The 21143-nt window shown below is 52.7% G+C and overlaps 1 protein-coding gene across 2 annotated transcripts in view; it reads left to right on the top strand.

Moving 5' to 3' along the window:
* The window catches only part of BCORL1 (BCL6 corepressor like 1), a 71629-nt gene that overhangs the window by 103 nt on the left and 50383 nt on the right, over nt 1–21143 (top strand). The window contains exons 1-3 of one of the 2 annotated variants that reach the window (XM_027836300.1): nt 644–726; nt 1298–1379; nt 2456–2583. The gene's annotated coding sequence lies outside the window, so the exon portion shown is untranslated. Of the gene's footprint in view, nt 1–643; nt 727–1297; nt 1380–2455; nt 2584–21143 lie in introns of those variants that run through there. The other variant, XM_027836309.1, reaches the window with a different exon arrangement.

The raw sequence follows: 21143 nt of genomic DNA, 5'->3' as shown, positions 1-21143 counted from the left end.
GGGCGGAGGCGAGGGAGTGGGGGGAAAGAAAGAAACTTGCAAGCCAAGACACCCACCACCCTGCTCGGGAGCCTGCGTGGACCGAGCCCTCGTGCAGGGAGGGAGGCAGCGGGTCGGGCCGGACCGGACCTGGACCTGGACCGCGCGGGGGAGGGGGATGTTGGGCAACGGGCCAGGCCTGGGATCGTCTAGATAGTTGGACACCGACCCGAACCCGGGCTAGGGGGCCGAACCGAGCCCCCAAGGGAGCTGGGGCGCCAAGTGGCCAAGGCTTTCTTTTTCTGTCTGTGGGGGGTGGGGAGAGATGAGGCGGGGCTGGACCAGCCCGGGGGTGGGGGGGGGGGGGGGGGGCCCGGGCCCGGGGCACTTGCTGGGATCCGGACCGGGGACTAGGGCGGGGCGGTGCGAGGGGCAGGGCCGGGCGCGAGGGGAGGGGGAGCAGGGGGTGGGGTAGGCTAGGGGCGTGTAGTTAGGCTCAGGGTCCGGACCCGGCCAGAGCGAAGGTAGCTAGCTGCCTGCCTGCCTGCCTGCCTGCCTCCTCCTCCTCCTTCTCCTCGGGGCCCGGAGCGGAGGGAGGGAGGGACGGAGTGAGAGAGCGAGGCCGGCGGCGGCTGCGGCGGGCGGCCGGCCCGGCGGAGAAGGCCAGCTTCCTAGGAGTTTGTGCCCTGGACTCCCCGGCCCCGACCGCCCGCCTCCCGCGCACTAAGAGGGACTGGGGATTGACTGGTAAGCAACTACGAGTGTTAGACGGTGTTCGGGGAGGTGATTCCGGGAAAAGAGTCCAGACGCCGCCTCCGATTGTGCTGGCCCCCAGCGGCCCCCCACCCTCGGCATCTGGAGTCTCCTCTTGAGGCAGGGGGCGCCGACCCGCCCCGAGGCAGCCCTGGGGCTTGCTGGCCCTCTCTCTCACCCTTTCGCCCATGTGATTCTACCCGGGGAGCGAGGCTTAGGGAAGTGGGGGGCAGGTGGGGCAGATTTCCCTTCCTGCGGGAGACAGCCTTATTCAGATCGTCTACTCCTCCTTCTCCTTGGATCCAGGATCGGATCGAGTCACCCAAACGCTGGGGTCTGGATCGTCTCTCCTGACCCAATGCTCCCCCGCCCCCCATCCCTACAACAGGGATTTGATGGATTTCAAGGATAGGGACGAATCCCCGTATCTCTACACCTGGGATGGGTGATTGGGAATTAGGATTCCCCCCCTTCACTACCACCGCCCCCCTTTCCTCGGAGCTGTTTCCACTGGAATCGGAAGAAAAGAAGAGGGGTATTTATAAGTCTCCCTGTTTCTCCAAAGGGTCAGCGTGCCTGAGGACGGTCAGTCTTGTAAGAGGAAAGTGGTCACCACTGAAACTCGTGTCGCCCCGGGAATTACTTAGGTAACGCCGGGGCGGGGGGTAAGAATAAGGGGGATGGGGAAGCCCCTCCGGAGTGACTCCTGTTTCACGAGGGGTGGGGAAAGAGGGGAGCTCCTCCCAACGCAAGAAGGTTTTTCGGGGGAAGATACTGCTGGGGGGTGGCGACTACTGGGGGGGGTGTCAGAGGAAGGGGGGAGTCACGCCCAGCCAGCTAGGGGAGCCTCCCTCAGGCCCCAGGGAGGAGGGGACTGAGTGCGACTGCTCAGTGCTGCCCGGCGGGGGAGGTCTCGGGTCTCGGGATCTGCACACTGGATTGGGCACCAAGGGGCCCAGCAAAGTGCGGGCGCTGGGGGTGAAGAGGGGGGAGGCTTGCAAGAAAACATTGAGAGAGACCCCTAGCTCTGGGGCAATGACCTCCCACCCTTTTTCCTCTGCCCTCTTTCCTTCTTAATTCTTTCCCTTTCTGGGGTGACTGGAAGGAAGGGGGGGCGTGGGTCTCTTCCACCCGTTTAGATCGAGAGCACCTCTGCCTCTCTCGGGAGTCTAGCTCCTTGCCCGGCTTGCTGCAGCCACCGCTGCCGCCCTCTCCGTCTCCCTCTCCCTCTCCGGAATCCGCTCCGTCCGCACAGCGATCAACTCCCCCCCCCCCCCCCCCCCCCCCCCCCCCCCCCCCCCCCGCGTCACTGGGGCTGCTTTGGCTCTGCCCCCTTCGCCGCCGCTTGCTCCCTGCTCTTGTCCCTCCCTCTCTCCCCCCCCCCCCCCCCCTCCCCCCCCCACCCCAAACCTGGGGCATTCTGGGAGCTGTAGTCTCCCAGAGTGGGGCACGGCGGGGCTCGCGGCGCCGGCCGGACTGCACTTCCCGTCGCGCCCCGCGCCCGGCACCCACTCCGAAGGCTGTGCTCGCACACACATACACACACATACACATACATACACACACGCATACACACATACATACGCGCACGCACAGAGATACAGCGCTCCGCTCTTCTCTCCCCCTCACTCTTTCGCTCGCTGGCTCGCTGGCTGCCGCGGCTGCCAGTGTGTGTCTCTGCCTTCCCTCAGCTTTGCTCAGCCCTCCCTTCTTCCCCTGGCAGTTCCTAGAGTCCGACCCGCCGCCAGCCAGCACCGAGAGGGAGGAGGAGGAGGAGGAGGACGGCGAGGAGGACGGCGAGGAGGAGAACGAGCACTAGGAGAAGAGGACGAGCCGGAGCCCGAGCTGGAGGTTGGTGGTTGGTTGGTGGTCGGTGGTGCTGAGCAGGGGGGCTTAGGGCGGTACGAGCGCGGAGCGGGCAGCGAGCGGCGGCGTCGCCGGGGCTGGGGCCAGCAGCCAAAGGGAGCCGGGGTGGCGGCCTGAGCTGAGCTCCCCAGCCCAGCCCAACCGAGCCCAGTCAAGCCCAGCCGATCCGAGAACAGGTGCGTCTTTTTTTTTTTTTTTTTTTTTTTTCCCGAAATTTCTTCCACCCTTAGGAGTCCGTTGGTTGGGCTTCCCGGCTTTTCGCCTCGCCTCACTCTGCTCGCTCGCATCCGAGCGAGCCCCTGCCCCGCCACCGCTCTCCCCAGCCTGTGAACCGGTGGGCGGGCAGTCGGGCGGCGTCCTTCTCTTCTGTGTCCCCGGACATTGCGCTCTCCTGGGGCTAGGGCTGTGCCCGCGCCCCGCCCCTCCCCACCTCTCCCCCGGGACACCCCACTCCAGGGTACTCCACTCCACTTCCCAGCCCTGCGCGTACCCCAGTCCTCCCCACCCCCGGCCAGGTGAGACTTGTTCCCCTACGGGGAGAGGAGCGGAGCCTCGGATCAGAGCCTCCTCTTCGGCCGGGCGGGGGTCTCCATGGAAACGTGCAGGGGGTGATGTGGTGGCCCCGCTACCTGGAAAACGAAGTGTTGGGTGCAAGGGGGAGGGGGAGAGAGGGCGGCAGCCCACAACTTGCCCTGTGCCCGGGGCCCTAGATGGGCTGGGTAGCAGGGCAAGAGGGAGAAGGAAGGCGTCGGCCCGAGGGGGAGTGGTCGGTGGTCTGGCAGGGTTTCGTAGAAGGTGACAGAGAAAATAGCCCCTACCCTTTAAAGAAGGGTGTACCCTTCTAGTGTGCTTGCGGCCCCTCCTTCCCGGGGTGCAGAGCCAGCAAGGAAGGAGGGGCGCCAGTTTGGGGACGGGGTGGATTGGGAGTAGTCTTCTGGGGTAAGGGACAATTACCTGGAAAGAAAGCAAGGGTGGCTTAGGGAACACCTGGGCTCCCTTCCACTGGTCCTGGGGACCCCCCCCCAGGGCCGGGGCTGTATTTGAGAGAGGTTGGACCCTACGGAAGTCGGGGTAGTAGCCCTCAGCCCTGGCCATAAGAAGGTACCACTTGGCAGCGCCCCTCCCACCTCCGAAGCCGAGGAATGGAGGAGGACTGGACACCGGAGCCGGAGGCCGGACTGGTGTGGGGGGGGGGCGGGAGCGGCAGGGGCAAATTACTGCCGCCCTTGGGGAGAGGAGGAGGGGAAAGGAAGAGATAGCTCGGTATCGCCTTGGTCGGCTTCGCTTGAGAAGGGCGGGCGGGAGCGGCTTTGGAGTGGCTGGGGGAGGGGGATCCCCGAGCAAGGTTTGGGGGGCGAAATCGGGCGGCGGGGCCAGGCGGGGCGTGGGGCGGCGGGGCGGGGCCGGGCCGGCCGGGGCGGTGCTGCGCCGCCGCCGCTGTTACCGCCGCCGCCTTTGCCGCCGCCGCCGCCGCCGTTTCTGCTGTTGCCGCCGCTGCTTCGGCTGCTGCTTTTCCTGCTGCTGCTGCTGCTGCTCGCCCGCACGGCCGCTACTGCCGCCGCCGCCGCCGCGGGGCGCTGGGCGGGGAAGGGGAGGCCCGGGGGAGTCCCGTGCCGGGCCAGAGGGCGCCGGCAACGGCCGGGCCGTGGGGAGTGGGCTGTCCCGGGGGCGGGGGCTAGCGGGGGGTGGAGTCCCCGACGGGGGGCGGTACGAGCGAGCGGGGACGAAGAAGACAAGGAGCCCCGGGGGCCGAGTGCATGGAGGACAAGGTGCTGGGAGAGAGAGGAAGGGAAAAAGGGACGGGACGGAACAGAGCCGAGCGGACGGAGGGGGTGGGTGGGGTCCCGAGACGGGGCTGGGGGGTGGGGGGAAAGTGGCGCAGAGTGTTCGCCCAGGGCTCCTAAATGGGACTGAGCCGACTCTGAGGAGGGCACCCGGGCCCAGAGGGGGATCTGGAATCGTGGATGGAGGCAAGTGGAGGGAAAGGGGAGGGGGCCTGGAGAGCTGGGGTCTCAAAGAGAGGAAGACCGGACAGGAGGGACGTCCGGGCCAAAGCTGGGAGGGGCCCTCAGAACAACAGCAGAGTCATTGGAGGGGAGGGGGGTTTTATACAAAGATTTGATCAATTTTAGGGAGAAGGAGCAGCAAACCTGATGTTGTATGTAAAGAGGTGACCAATTTGGGGGTGGGGGCAGCAACCTGGGCCTGCCACCAGTGACCCAGTTCAGTCAGGGCTGCCTGCCCAGCCCTACTCAAAAATAGGCAATAATTTGTTTAAAGGTATAGCAATTTGGGGGGAGTCACAGATAGTTCCTGTACCCAGAGTAAGAGGGGTGAAGGAGAAGTTAGGGGGTCCCCAGACACAGGTAGGCCACCAGGTACTATAGTCTGTGGCCTCTGGATGGAAGAAAGGCACATGTGGCATGGTCTTACCACACTTTGGTTCGGGGCTTATCCTGAAAGGACACTTTCTGGACTGTCAGAGAAATTCTGGGCTGGAGCTGTGGTGAAGAAATACCACTCCAGGTTTATCCAGCTTTCGAGTCTGTCTTTGACCATCACTCTAGAGGGAGAGGCAGTTTGAGAGAGAGAACTGAGGTGGGGGTGGGGAGATGGTGGAGTGGACTGGGTAGAGTCTTCGACTAAAGGGGGGGGTGGCCGGCAAGGTGGCAGCACACTTGCACATACACACAGACAGACACACAAAAAGACCTGGCCAGGCAAGCTTCTCTGTTGCTGAGAAGACAGGGCTGAGATCTGGGGGAACAAACCTAGGTAGGCTCAGATGAATGATATTTGGAGAAAAAGAAATAGAATGGCCATCACAGGGCTAGTGGACTATGGGGATAGAGGGTGGGGGGGGAGGTGGGGGGGATATTTACCTGCAGCATCCCTGGGACAGTATCAGAAAGGGTAGATGAGAAGAATGAATTACCAAGTGGGTCCAGGAAAGCTCTAAAGAAAGAGCCCTTACTCAGGCTGCCTGGTGTATATAGTTTGAGAGGCACGTGGTGAGCTCTGGGGCTGGGCAGAAACCTGAGTTTCTGGGCCTGGACACACAGGGCTAGGTAGAGTGGGCAGTAATGATTTTTGCAAGGGTGGTGGTGGGGGGTGAGTTCCCATTCTAGAACCAAGGAGAATGGGATTCGGGAAGTGATTGATGGGGGAGGGGGGGAGGAGGGACCTGAGAGCTGATGACAGGGATGTCTGAATTAGGGCCTAGGGAAGAACAGCTCTCTGAGAGGCCAATGAGAAGGAGAGAGCACAACCTTGGAATGGGAGGGGGGGGGCATGGAAGGAGTGAAGCTAACCAGAGCTTGGCTTCCTGCCTTGGGCCCAGGAAGCCACTCTGCTGGGGTCCTGGTCAGGGCAGAGAAGAGGAGGGTGATCCTTGTGCAAATGAGGGCCTGGGGAAAAGGCATCAACTGGTAATTCACAAAGCAGAATGAATGAGAGGCAACTAGATGCCTTTTTTCCTCCTAGAGGGACCAGATTGTCACGGGAAAGCCCAGGGGGCCAGGAAGGGAAGGTTCCTGAGAGTCAAGATCACAAGTTTGGGCTCTTATCACTGAATGCCAGAGCTGGCTGGAGTAATCTCAGTGGTAACGTCTTTTCAGGCACTCGTCTACAGAGATGCAAACTGAGGCCCAGAGAGGGGAAGGGACTGACCCAAGGTCACACAGTGAATCAGGTCCAAAATGCAGGTCTCCTGACTTTGAAGCCTGTCCTCCCTACTATTTCATATGGCTTATTGTTTCGATTAGATTGTCTCTGTTTCTATTAGTGTGGAATTTCTGAAGCAAGGGGGATTGGGGTGGGGGGAGATATTCAGACTATTCCAAATGACATAAACTCTTACAGCCTCATTGGTCTGGTAGTATTTGGGGTGGGGCAGGGAGGTGAGGAGGAGGGCAGATTCCTTGAAGGGGACAGGATGAGAGGGGAGAAAATGACTTGACTTGTGTGATAAAAGGGCAAGGGGAGAAGGCAGGAAAGGGAGGCCTTCTTGCATTGGCTGGACAGTGAGGGAGGAAGGAAGTGGTAATTGATAGTGGCAGGTGGGGGGTTGTGTGGCAGGTCCTAGTAAGAGCTAGGGGGAGGTCCTGAACTTTCTGGGAGAGAGTTTTCCAAAGTGGAGTCAGAAAATTGAGTGGGGGAGTCCTTTAACCTCCGTGCAAAGACTGGGAGGCAGATTAGAATCCAGTTTAAGGAAGAACTTCCTAACAGAACTGTCCAGATTCGGCTGAGCTAGTTATCGCCTTTTCCAGGATCTCTGAGGTCCTTTTGAGCTCTAATTCGGATGAACAGAGTTGACTCCAAGAGTAGTGAGTTCTCCATCAGTGGGGGAATGGTAGTTGGTCTGGGGAAGGGCTAAGAGCCCTTCCAGCTGCTGAGATTCTCTAATCAGAGGTTCGAATTGAACTGGTAAGGAGTAAGTATCCTAGAAGCAAGGGGCATCATTGGTGGGGATCTACTCATAAGGGAATAGGGAGGATTTGGAGAAGTTACAAAGACAAAGTGAGCCTGGAGAGGAGGAATCAAGGGGGGAGGGGTGGGTAACAGGTGAAAAATTAGAGTAAGCAATTGACTCAGCTGGCTCTCCGGGGTGGCGGGGAAGGCAATCCATTGGATATTCCAGCATGCCTCAATTTCCCCAAGATATTGGGCATAGTCTGGAAAGGATAGCCCATGTAAGCAAGATGGAAAGATATCAGTGCTGGGTAGATGGCACAGTGTTGTGGGCTCAGAACTATTTAGCACATTGTGGTAGGCTCAGAACTATTTGGCACAGTATGGTGGACTCAGAAGTATTTGAATCAGTTGGTCATAAACATTTATTGAGCACCTGCTAGGTGCCAGGGATTATATTAAGCAGTGAGGATACAAAGAAAGGCAGAAGACAGTCCCTGCCCTCAAAGAGCTTCCATTCTAATGGGAGAGACAATGTTCAAACACCTAGGTACAAACGAGAACTTGGAGATGATCTCAGTGGGAAGGCATTAAGGTTAAGGAAGACTGGAATAAAACTTCCTGGAGAAGGTGAGATTTTAGCGGAGACTTAATGGAAAGTCAGAGAGTAGGAAATTTGAGAGAGAGCTTTCCAGGCATGGGGGGGGGACAGCCAGGGAAAATGCCTAGAGGTGGGAGATGTCTTGTGTGAGGAATAGTCAGGAGGCCAGTGTCACTGGATCAAAGAGTATATGGGCATAAAGTGTGAGAAGACTAGAAAGGGGGTTTGGAGGGGCAGCCTATGAAGGGCTTTGAACTCCAGATAGAGGACTTTATAGTTTATATTTGAATGACCCAGATCAATGGATCAGTGCCAATGTGGAGGGAGGTCTCTAGTGGAGTGCCACAGGGCTCTCTCCTCAACCTTGCGTAACTCAACATTTTAATCAGTGACTTGGATGAAGGCCCAGATTTCATGCTGATTAAAATTTCAAATGACACAAAACTAACACTTTGAATGACAGTCATGATCCAGAAAGATCCATTCTGAGAGCCATATTTTAGGTTAGATGTTGTAGTACTAATATAATGTAGCCAGCTTACTGACCTTCCAGTCAGAGTACCTGGGTTTGAATCCTTGTTCCTTGGCTTCCTACCTGTGTTAACTAGGATGATTTTTTTCTCTGGGCCTCACTTTCTCCCTCTGTAAAATGAAAGAGCTGGATGAGATGAAATCGCTGGTCTTTAAGCTAGAGTATATTCAAAAAGTGACCTTATATGTGAGGATATTGTAAGGAATTGGGATGTTTAGCTTGGAGAAGACTTAGGGAAGACAAGATAGGCTTCGAGTGTTTGGAGAGCTGGCACATAGACATGTGGGGTCACAGTTTGGCTGCTGGGACCAGTGGCTGGGAGTTAAAGGGAGATTTAGGTACATGCAACATAATGGAAAACTTTCCAAGGATTTTGTTGTTGTTCACTCATTTCAGTCGTATCCGACTTTCCATGACCCCATTTGGGGTTTTCTTGGCAAAGGTACTAGAGAGTTTGCCATTTCCTTCTCTAGCTCATTTTACAGATGAGAAAACCGAGTCAGACAGGGAGAAGTGACTTGCCTAGGGTCACACAGCTAGTAAGTGTCTGAGGCTGGATTTGAACTCAGGAAGTTGAGTCTTCCAGACTCCAGACTTAGCATTCTATCCAATGCAGCGCCACCTAGCTGCTCTTCCTGAGGATTAGAGCTGCTCAAATAGGTTGCCTCGGATAATGAGCTGCCATTAGTAGAGGTCCTTCTGGTGAAGGGGTGACTATTTTTTGTGAGCACTTTTTCACTAAAGCGATTTACATAGATTATCTCATTTGAACTTTACAACAGCTCTGGGAGGTGGCTGCTATTACCCCCATTTTATGGATGGGGAAACTGAGGCAGACCATAGTGAAGTGCCTTAGGCAGGGTCATATAGCTAGCAAATATCTGAGGCAGGATTTGAACTTTAGCCTTCCTGACCCTAAGCCCAGCTCCATATGCACTGTACTACCTCGCTGGAGTTCTGGTGATTTCTGAGGTTGCTTCTAACTTTGAGACTCCGTGATCCTAGAAAGCATGCTAGGTTTGGAATCAGAGAACCTGGGTTCAGATCTCCATTCTGCTTCTTATTCCCTATGAAGTCCTGGGCAAGTTATTTAAGCTCTATAGGCCTCAGTTTCCCTAGTTGTAGAGTGAGGAGAGTGAACTCCAATATCCCTTCCCACCCAAAATCCATGACCTTAACAGAAAGCAAGGGGGCAGGAGGGACCCAGAAGCCTGCAGGTCAAAACAAAATTTGGAAAACTTTGAATAGAACAACTATACAGCTGTGGAGCAGGGGAGAGCCTGGGTCTGGAGTCTGGAAGACCTGAGTTCAAATCTAGCCTCAAACACTGCCTAGCTGTGTGACCCTGGGCAAGTCACTTAAATCTGTGCTTCAGTTTCCTCATCTGCAAAATGGGAATAACAGCACCCATCTCTCAGCGTTGTTGTCAGGCTTAAATGAGAAAATATTTGTAAAAAGCCCTCAACTCAGTTGTGGGCACCTAGTAAGGGCCGGCCGTAGGAATGCTTCTTCCCTTTTCCTTTTCCTTTTCCTTTTCCTTTTCCTTTTCCTTCTCCTTTTCCTTCTCCTTCTCCTTTTCCTTCTCATTCCCTTCCCCTGGGACCTGTAAGGACAGTGCTTCACACAGTGGAGCCTAATGAATGCTGGTTGGTGGAAATGACTGGGACCTCCCCATTCCTCATATTTGCAAATTGGAGAGAAGTAAGGTTAAGGTAAGGAGTGGAGATTCCAAGAAAATGTGGATCTACCCAGAGGGAGTTGAATGCCCAGAGGAGAGGCATCGTCCAATGGGTTACTAGCCTTGGGCTCGGCTGGAATAGTCTTAGGAAGTGGAAAGGCGCAGCTTGGGGTTAGCCATTGTGGACTTGGGGAGCCAACACTAGGGTGGGCTAGAGGTAAGTTGATACAAAATAGGTGGGGAGTGGGGGAGAGAGGAAGGTTTCCCCATGCATGCTTGGAGACCTTGAATAGAGGAAATCATTTCTTAACCCTGGCTTTGGGGGTTAGATGTGATCATATGATTGCTAGACTGTTTAGGAATAGAGTAAACCTGGAAGAAGTAGTGGTCCAGAGGGCTGGATTTGGAGTCAGGAGGACCTGGGTTCGAATTCCACCTTAGCTCTTCTTATTCTCCTTCCTCAGATGCTTACTAGCTGTGTGACCCTGGACAAGTCACCCCCACCCCCCACCCCCCTCGAGCCTCCAGCCCCCTCCCCCTTTTCTCCTCTCTGAAATGGGGGCGATTTGCGTTAGGTTCTATCATATGATTGATGAACTGTTTCCGGACCGAGCAGGCCTGGGAGGGTGTTTAGAAGAAGTGGTCTAGAGCGTTATGTCCAAAGACCTGGACTCTGCCCTGGCCTTCGCCTCTTCCTGGTCTGTTCTGCCCTTCCTGGGGTTTCCTGCTTCTCCAAAGTACTTCCAGTGCCTGGCCTGCCTTAGGGCTCTCTACAAATGGCACACTTTATTACTGTGATACTCTTCCCTCCAGATCCTTCCTAGCTGTGTGACCTGAGGCTAGTCTCTGAGCCTCAGTTTCCTCCTGCACCGCCCAGCCCAGATAATAATAGCATCCCCCCTCCCCCCAGGGTTGTCGTGGGAAGAAGATGAGACCGTATGTAAAGCGGCTTTCAAACCTCCCCAGAAGCATCAGCTGTGCCCTGATAGTCTCGAGCCTAAAAGCTCCTAGCTCATACAAAAGCTCATAGCTCATACGTCGTTATTGCGTTGATTGAAAGGAATGCTAATTTAATGCTGAAACTCTACCTCTTCTGCATTGCATTCTTTGTAGTTTTTTGGGGGCGGGCGGGGGGGGGGGGGGGGTAGGGAACGGGAGCTACTAATGGGTCAAAGTTGAAGTCTAGTGATGGGGTTGGGGGTTACGTGTTTCCTTTGCTATAACTTGTATGTTCAATCCCAGGGTTCTTCGATTTGCAACACAAGACCCAGCCATCCATGATCCGTTTAAAACAATGGCATGGCTTTGAAATGGCCGAATGTCAGGGTCCTCTTTCCCGAGCCCCCGCCCCCCCCACTTAATGACTTGTGGCAAATTGGAAGGGGTGGGGATTTTTATTTGCAATTTACCGGTCTGAACATGTGAGGTTGGGCATTATTGCAGAAGGCCCTAAGTGAGAGACCCAGAAAGCATTGGCCAAGCTCACTGGCAGACAAAACCAAGCTGCCTTCTTGGTGATCTGTTAAGAAACAGACCTTGAATTGTTTTGGCATTAAGTTCCAGCTTTTTGGAGATCCCAGTGTTAGCACTGTTTAAGGGTCCAGTCAGGTTCCGCTATATTGTGGGTGGCAAGGATGAGGAGAGCCGCCAAATCTCGGTGCTTGCTGGGACACTGTGTCGTACCATCCCACCCCCCCCACCCCCTCCACGGCCACCACCACAGCTCAGCTATTGGGCAATGGAATCTGTAAAACGGCAAATCCCAGGCTTGGGTTTTAGAAGTGGGAGGGACCTTAGAGGCGATAGTATTGTTCAATAGAAAGAGCCCTGTCTTAGGAGTCAGAGGACCTGGATTCGAATTTTGCCTCTGACACTACCTGGGTGACCTTGGACAAGTCACTTAACCTTGCTAGGCTTGGTTGCCTCCTCTGTAAAATCAGAGAATTGGACTGCGTGGCTGCTGACGTCTTTTCCAGCTCTAGATCCATGACCCTAGTCGCTTCACTGAGTTTGCTTCTAGATCTGTCATCCTGGGTTTGATCTTGGCCAGTGCCTTTGCCTTTCTGGGCCTCAATTTCCTCTTCTGTCAAATGAGGGGGTCAGACTGCATGGCCTCTGAGGTCCTTTCCCCATCTAGATCTGTGATCCTTTCATTTTACAAAAGAGGAAAACTGAGGCTTTGGCTACAGGTAGACTGGTAGCAAGTGGCAAAGCCAGGACTCCCCATGCTGTCTGACTCTGCTCCCTTTTGCTAAGCTAGATTTAACTTGGTTGGACTGTGTTGACATCGTGATGTTTGTCGGGTTTTTTCCCTTCTACTTCTCGAATGTTATCTTCTTTTACTCTTCTCACCGAGTTCCCCTGTTGATCACCCTTGGCGTAAAGGGTCTCTCGGATTCAGAACCGGAAGAAGCCCTGTAGTGGCGCCCTCCCATTTTCCAGATGTGGTAGAAGTGGCTTTCCTACTGTCACACAGGTGGTGTCAGAGGTGGGACTCCAACCCAGGTCCTCTAACTGGAGAACCATGATTCTTTCGCCTGTTGCACATGGCTTTGGTGAATCAATTCCTAGCTGGCCAGAAGCTCTGCTCAGCCTTCCTCCTTTACCCTTTACCCTGGGGCAGGAGCACGTCTCCTCCTAAGTAGTGGGGAGGAAGAGGCGGCCTGGTTCCCTCTCCTACTTGTATGATGACCTCTCTACCTTCGAGGCCACAGTGGCAGCAATGCTATCAGCTATGTTTCACCACAAAATTCCAGGCCAGGAAATGAAGAAAGCAATTCCAAGGGAAACTTCATGGAGGAAATGGAGGGAAGAAATGGGGGGAGACCCCTAATCCAGGCCTCGTCATCAGTGTATGGGGACTGAACAAAAAGTTACTGCATTTGGAAAAGTGCCGAGTGGATTCATTGTGAGCCTTTCCAGGAGGGGGATGCTAGCTTTCAGGCCCGCTATGAGGGGCAGTTCCCCTCCTCTCCCCTCCCCCCCACCAGTTAGCCCTCACCCAGGGTAGTACCCCCCCACCCCCTACCCCTCCCTCCCATGAGCAGCTGAAGTCAGAAGACTGGGAGAGAGGGGAACATCACTGAATAGACGATACCTTCCTCTGATGCCTCTTTGGATACTTTTTTTTTTTTTAGGCAATTGGGGTTAAGTGAATTGACTAGGGTCACACAGTCTTTGGATACTTTTGTTCCCAGACTAATGGGGTCATAGATGAGGAACTAGAAGGGACTTCAGAGGCCTTGTAGTTCAACACTCATTTTTTAGAAGGGGAAACTAAGTCAGAGTCAGGAAGGGGAAATGACTTGCCCGATGTCACACACAGATAAGACCATAGATCACACATATGTCTAGAGCTGGAAGGACCTTTTACAAGGTAGTACAACCATGTAGTACAACCTCCTCCCCACTGCCCCCTCTTCTCCTCATTTTATAAATGGGGAAATGGAGTCCCAGAAGGTTTAAGTGACATACTTATATAAGATCCTGGATCTCAACTTACAGATGGAGAAAACTGAGTCAGGAGAGGAGAGGTAACAGCCGACCTCACACAGATAGTGTCAGGTCTGGGATTTAGACCCCTTAGCTCTGATTGGGGATGCTCTTTCCACTGGCCCTGGGCCTCAGTTTCTTCACCTCTAGATTGAGGTTCATGCTAATGGCCTATATTTCCTCCTTCACAGGGTGTCCTGAGCAAAGTGCTTTGGGAACCTGGAAGGATTAGAGGCATGGAAACTGCAGTGATTGTTTTTTTCTCTTTTAATTTTTATTAGAGTCATCAAAAAAGGGGGAAGGAGGAGAGGGAATGGTTCAAAACTAACCAGCACCTGAGTCTAGCCTGACGGTGTATGCACCGTTCCATTCCCATGGACCCCCTCCCCCAACCTCTGCTGACGAGGGCTGGAGGTACCTTTTTTTCCCCCTCTCTTGGGGGGGGGCAATCTCAGTGATAATTACACAGCTGCTACTCCTGTTTACAGCTCTCCATTAACTGTGCTCGTAAAGAAGACCATTGGCAGGGAAAATCCAAACCTGAGAAGAAGAATTTTAGAAAGATTGTTTTTTGGCTTCAGAATATGCCTTGTTATTCTTGTCCCCCTCTCTCCCTGCCTCCCTCCCTAAGGGATTTGCCTTCCTAATTTGTTCTCCTTAGGCAAACATTAAAACTAGTCTCCAGCGATGGAGGGTAGCTGGAAAGGCCAGGGACTACAGTGGGGGTGGGGAAGGAGAGGAGGAAGCCCGGCAAGGTTGAAAACTGAGCCTCGGATAATCCACATGCAGTTAATTGAAAGTCGATCCATGTTCTCTGACCCAGCTTGGTTCCGTATGCTTCGTGTGGGCGATTCTACTGGAAAGAGCCAGCAAAGGGACCTTGGAGCTAGAGAAAGGAAGCAAAGAAAGGATTTCAGCTTTTTCTTCCTCCCAAATCCACCAGGAGTTGTACACTGTATGCTTCTTGGCCTCAGCTGCTCTGCTAGGTGACCAGGGACCAGAGACTGTGCTCAGGACCAGAGGTCTAGAGGCCCAGGGACAGAGGGCAAGTGAGTGGCCCAAGGTCACCTAGATGGTCATCAATTTAGAGCTGGAATGGCTGTCAGAGGCCTCCTGGTCCTACCCCCTCATTTTACAGAGGAGGAAACTGAGGCCCAGGGAGGAGAAGGGACTTTCCCAGGGTCACACGTAGGATCCTAAGTCTAGAGCTAGAAGGGACCTCCCAGGCCACCTAGTCTAACATCCTCATTTTACACAGGAGGAAACTGAGGCCCAGAGAGGGGAGGTGATTTGTTCCAGGTCACACAGGTAGGCAGGGAGTGGCATGGTAAGAATTTGAACCGAGGCCCTGGGGTTCCAAAGCCAGCTATCTTGCCATTGTACCACACTGCCATAGGTATCATGCAGGTATCCTTCCGATCCAGCAACCGACCGGCCTTCCTCGATTTGGTAGACAGTTTCATGACTTACTGTGGCTAAAAAGAATCCCTTCCCGGGTTGGTAATCTCTGGCGCTGTGGCTCCTTCTATGAGGTGCAGTCATTCTGTCTTCGAGTCTCTCCATCCAGGTGGGACCTGCTATGTTATCACCCCTCCCCTAGAATTCAGTGGTGCCTCCGAAGAGGGAGGGGGGAACAAACAAAAAGAAAGAGAAAACTGTCTCTCTGCTCTCCCCAGCTTCTAGTCTAATCGCTGACTGATTCTGGGGAAGTGGCCAGGAATTCCCCTCGAGAGTTTTGAGGGACCGTGGCGTATTCATGGCTTAGCAGGCAGTCTCCCATAGCTAGGCTGGAAGAGTCAAGAGAGGGTTTTGAATCCTGGATGTCCACGGGACATTCCTGTATTTGGCTTTGGAACATGGACACCAAGCACCCAGTCCCATCCCGGACCTGTCCCTGGCCAGGGGGAGCAAAAGCTGTTCTCCATCTAGGGGACAATAGAGGGACTTTATGGAGTCTCTGGTCTTTTAATGGGCTTAGATTCAGGAAAGCTGGCTACTTCCTTCCTAGGTCTTAGAGCTGGTCCATCTAGTCCAACCCCCTTATTTTACAGAGGAGGAAATTGAGGCCCAGGGAGGGGAAGCGAGTGACTGGCCCAAGGTCATACATGGGATCCTGGATCAATGTAGTCTAGCTAGGTCCAGAGAAATTAAGTGGTAGAATCAGAACTAGAATTCGAGACTTTCGCATCCTGGGCCAGTGATTTTTTTTTTAACTGTACCATAACATTTTAGAGAAGGCAGTGGAAAGAAAATTTTTTTCCATTTGCATGAAATGGAAGAAAGCTAATGTAGCAGTGACTGGAAATGGCAAACCTGCTTGGAGATATGGAAATGGAAGAGACATTTTTAAAATCTCCTTTTGTGCTCCTTAATTGTTGAGATAAATGATGAGTGCCTTGGTCACTCACTGTCCTCTCTGGGCTTTGGCTGTCCTGGAGGCCTGGGTGGTGAGCTTGTCATTTCTTGTTGTTTTTGTCCTTCCTTCTCGAAGAGGACCATTAGTAGTAGTCCCCCACTGGGGACCCAACTGACCAGTTCCAGTTGAGCAATGCAACTCCTTCCTTCTTTCCTTCCTTCCTTCCTTCTTTCCTTTCTTTCTTTCTTTCTTTGTTTCTTTCTTTGTTTCTTTCTTTCTTTCTTTGTTTCTTTCCTTCTTTCCTTTCCTTCTTTCCTTCCTTCCTTCCTTCTTTCCTTCCTTCCTTCCTTTCTTCCTTCCTTCCTTCCTTCCTTTCTTTTCCTCCTCTCTCTCCTTCCACATAGGGAATTACACCCTTATCTGTGGGTGCCCTGCCCAAAGGAATATAAATTTTGATCCCTGAACCCTAGCAGTATATCTCGGGGTTTAGGGCTAGATTTCTTTTTTATGGACTATGCCTTAAACTCAAATCACTCTGGCTGTCAGATTGGCCAACAATAGGTCCCAGCCCAAGCCTCACTTGGTCATTGTTTGGATTCTGCTGGCTCAGAGTGAGTGTAGATGGCAGTTGTTTCTGTTTTGGCCAGAAACCCTGAGGATCTTCCCCTCCTAGATTGATTTTATTTTTTTGGCTAGGTAAAAGAGGCCATTCTTTGCCTCGTTTTTATCTAGCCTTAATCACTGAATGGGCAATGCCTCACACAAACCGAAACCTGGGAAAGACCTTAACTCAAAAAGGCCAAGGCCTCCCACTGCATCCAGGGTTATCTCCAGTTGTCCTGATCTATAGGACCCAGATGGCTCTGTAGGAGAGAGTGAGGCTGCTGACTTTGCATAGCCCTGCCTCACTTAAATCCAGTTCACTTGCAAGTCATGACATCTCCTTCCTGATGTCATGGCCTTCTTCGAGAATGAAGGACAAACAACAGTTTGGCATTTGTACCCATTTTACAGATGAAGCTCCCGTAAAATTGATACAGGAGCCATCTGTGAGGATGGGGGCTGCTGATTGGTTTCTCCCACCCTCATTTTCACAGGGATAGAGTGTTTCTTTGCATCTTATCAGGCAGCAGGAGTATCAGTGATGCTTGCTCAGATGGGATGTGGTGGGTGAGATTGGAGGGATCACAGAAACAGCCCAGGACTCCAGGGAGAGACCATGAAGCAGGAAGACTGCAAACAAACCAGGACTTAGCAAGAGATTTAGATGGGACGCAAACACTTGACTTCTTGGAGTTTTCAGTCTGGTTGGGAGTTGTAAGGCATGCATGAGTCACGCCCATTGGCCAGGTTTTCATTTATTTAGCCTTCCACTGTTCTTGATGTTGTTGAAAAGGAATTGTGGTACTTATGGATGAGGGTGGCTGGAACCGAGGTGTAGGATGGGGATTAATAACTACAGCAGCTCATGTGTGTGTAGGGGTGGGGGTGTTTTATAGCACGCTGAGTTGAAGCCTTTCCAAGATTGGGTTCGTGGGGTACACATAAATGGAGACACTTGGTTGGCCAACCAGTAGGCCCAGGGACTGGTGGTAGAATGTCTCCTGTCTCATAGTTGCTTGGGACAGACTGGGGTTTTAAGGCCATAGCTAGAAAGGACCAAACAGCCTAGCTACAAGTGATACTTTTCTCCTATCCTTTCCCAGCTGTTTGTTCCCCAGAAGCCATGAAGGTCATTGGCATTATGGGAAGATGTGGTGGCTCAATTCTAGTGACTTAACAGAGCAACTGGTGATAGAATCTAGGTGTTCTTGACTTCAATCCAGTGTTCAGTTCAATTGACAAAACATGAATTAAGCACCTACTGTACGCCTGACTGTCTGTTAGGCACAAAGACAGATAGAAGTAGGAAGTAGTCCCTGCCTGCCAGAAGCCTACATTCTGCTGAGTGTGTGGAGGGTGGAGGACAGTACATGTACAGAAGTACATGCATGCAAAATCAGTTCCAGAGGAAGAGAGTGCTAATAACTCAAAAGGGGATCAGGAAAAGCCTTTTGTTAGAGGTGCCACCTGAAAGAAGGAAGCTCATGGTTCTAGGAAGTGGAAGGGAAGAAAGGGCATTCCAGGCATGGGGGACTGCTCATGCAAAGTCACAGAGGGAGGAGATGATGGAACATTGTGTATGAGGAACAAGCCATTTTGACTGGAATGGGGAGTGAAAAAAGGGAACACATAGGAAATAAGACTGAAAAGGCAGATGGGAGACAGGTTGTAGGGGGCTTTAAAATCCCAGGCTGAGGCTTGATGTGGTGGTTAGAGAGAGCTGGCCCCTATGCCAGGAAGGCCTTCCTCTGACACAGGCGGGCTGTGTGACCCAGGGCAACACACTGACCTCTCTCTGTTCTGGACAACTCTGCAACACTAGGAATTGAGGAGAGGGTGCCTTCCTGCCTTGGTGGGGGAAGTTTTCTCACCCTTATCCCTTCTTGTGTCAATGAAATCACAGGTTCAGTCCATTTCCCTCTATCCTTGAGGCAAGAATGAGCCACAGATGTTTAAGTAGGGAGTGGGGGCACATCTGTGTTTTAGGAATACCAGTTTGGCAGCAATATCCTTCCCACTATATTACATTTGCTGTCATTTTATGAAAAGATCGTGGCTATGGATGCTGGGACTGGGGCCGTTGGGAGGGGATGGATATTGAAACATCTTCACGTGGGAGATCATTGAGTCAGGAAAATGTGTAAAATATGCGCCTTGCTTAGTATCTACTCCCATGCTTAGTAGGGAGAGTGTTCTATGAGTTTAGAAGATGGAATGTTTGTTTCCAGTCAAAGAGAACATTGAATGAAGCAAAGGATGGGGCCACAAAGTCTAACGGTAGGAGTTACTACTGAAGGGAAATGCATTTTTGTAAAAAGAACATCCTAGCATTTTAACCCCTGAGAACGAGGGGTTAAGTGACTTGTCCAGCCAAGGACATGTGGCCAGTCATTAGCAAAGTCAGAATTTGAACCCAGGACTCCACCCCAAATCCAGGGTCCTTTCCACTCAGCCGGGTGACTCGTCCTACTGTGTTTATTTTCCTTTTGAAAGATATGCATCCTATGTATGTGAAGGCAGGAATCACCGTGAGCTTTTCTCTTCAACATTGATAAGGGTCTTCTGTAGGATCTCTTGAAGCTTCTCTGAGCATTATTCACGCTTTCTACTCATCACTAAGAGGGTGGTCCTTTGCCTCTGGCTGGAAAGTTTGAATGTGACCACCATTCAGGAGATGTGTCGATTGTCGTTTGTCCTATTGGATCTGGACATCCCCAAATTGTTGCCTCCACTGTTGTCTTCCCTGACCCCACTTAACCTCCTGAAGCCATCCAGGACCCTTGTCTGGGTGCCTTTGTAGACCAAATGGCGAGGCCAGGCTTTCATTGAAGATGAATCAGGTCATCAAGGAAGAGTGGAAGGGGTGAGTGCCACTGATCACGGCTTACTCCAGGAGATCCTTGGCATTGGCCCTCTCAGTAGTGGGGTCCAATGAGGAAGTCTTGTAGAGCAACTTACATTCTGTAGAGTACCTGGGGTGAGCTCTTGGCAGGCTTGTACCCAGCTATCCCAGCTTGGTGGGATGCATCAGTGGTTATAACAGAACCGTGCAAGATTCTGGGAAACTGGGCTATATGTGGCCCATGCCATGTTCTCTCTCTCTGTCTCTCTCTCTCTCCCCTCCTCTTCTCTCCCCCATCTCTCTCTCTCTCACTTTCACTCTCTTCCTTAAGCTCTGTCTGTGATCTTGGGCAAGTCATGTCCTCCTCTATAAGATGGGTAGATGCTCCGAGGGGTCCCCCAAAACTCAAAATTCCATGCTCTTGGCCAGATCGCTATTTTGTTGCCTTCTCTATTTATATGCCCCTTCCTTATGTTAGTACTTCAAGGAGCTGGAGCACCATTGGTATGGGCACCCGTCCATAACTTAGCAGACAGTCTTCCCGAGTTTCTGTGGCTAAAAGATCCCCAGCTCACCCTGCGGCCGACATGAGGCTTACACCTCTCCAGATGTAGCTGGGCTGGTATTTTGGCACTAGCCCGATGCCCAGCTATCCTGTAGCCTGGGACGGAGACCTGGCCAGAGCCTTCAGGAGGCCAGGGTCACCACTGTGCCCCAAGGACGACTTGAATAGAAAATGCCTTGTCCTTTTCTAATGAGAATAAGCCATGCTTCTCAGTCAAGTCACCTTTTTCCCCCAGCACTTTGTTCCCAGCCCTGGGCAGCAGGATGTGTATTCCTACTTTACAAAGAAGGAAACTGAGGCTTAGAGCAGGGAGGTGAAGGGACTTCACCAAGGTCACATGGCCAGTAAGTGGCAGAGGCAGCTCCTGAACCCACCCAGCTCCCCATCTTCTGGGTCCATATGCTTATCAGAAATGAAGAAAGAAGGAAAACCAAGTCGAAGCTGCTATTGGGTGGCCTTGAGCCTGCTCTGCCTCTGGTTGCTTTGAGGTGTGGGTTCTGTCCCTTTTCCGGTCCTCCTGGCTGCCCATCCTCCTGACCATTCTCCTCTTCCTGGCCATAGTCTACATCTTGTTAGAGCTTTTCTTCAGCCATGCCTTCCTCCAGAGCTTCAGCTTAGCCCATGATGGTGAAATCGCCCAGGTTCCCCTATTGCTTTTTTCTTTTCCTTTGTAGTTGTCACATGCTCTGGGCCTCTTGTGTCCTTACCTCCTTCTTCTGGTACATTTTAAAAATCCTTATTACGATAGTTCCCTCACCTAGAGATCAGGGAACATAGGATGTCAGGGCTGGCAGGGCCCTCAGAGGTCACCTGGTCCATCCCTCTTGTTTCAGAGAAGAGGAAATTTAGCCCTTAAGATGGGAGTGATCTTAGGATTAGAGCAGAGAAGGGAAGGTCTTGGTGACCGCCTCGTCTACCTACTTCGTCATGGAGAGGAGGAAGAAGAAATGGGGGCCTGTTGTGGTGGCACAGGCATGTGATACCTGCTACTGGGAAGGCTGAGGCTGGTAGATTCCTGGGGAGTATGAGACACCAGAGTGCCTGAGGAGGGGTGGCACTGGGACCCCAGCCCTTGGGAGTGACATTAGGGCCGTTGCTGGGTGAAATAGGGAGATTCAGCCTCAGAAAAAAGAAAAGAAAAGGAAGAAACAGGGACAAGTACCTTGCCTGGTATCATCCAGAGCCTTAGGGATGGATCTGGGGTTTGGTTTCTCCCAGTGGTTTAGGACAGAAGGCTCTTTGCCACCACCTTCTCACCTGCTTAGCAAGGATCGTTATCGGCTCATGGGACTGAATACCTTCCTGCTCCTTTATGTATGGCTTTCCAAGATCCAGAAGCTGCTGATTTTGTGACTGAGGAATCTCTCCCTCTGGTCAGATTGACCTCTGCTGCCTTAGTGATTCAGAGGCTGAGTTAGTCTGCCTAGGTTCACAGCTGTATGGAAACCTCTTTGCTCATAAATGTT

Source organism: Vombatus ursinus, unplaced genomic scaffold (assembly GCF_900497805.2).
Source record: "Vombatus ursinus unplaced genomic scaffold, bare-nosed wombat genome assembly UNPS02004437.1, whole genome shotgun sequence".
In the NCBI taxonomy this organism is placed as follows: Eukaryota; Metazoa; Chordata; class Mammalia; order Diprotodontia; family Vombatidae; genus Vombatus; species Vombatus ursinus.
The sequence above is the reverse complement of the archived record's forward strand: the minus strand, read 5'-3'. Positions and strand labels throughout refer to the sequence as shown.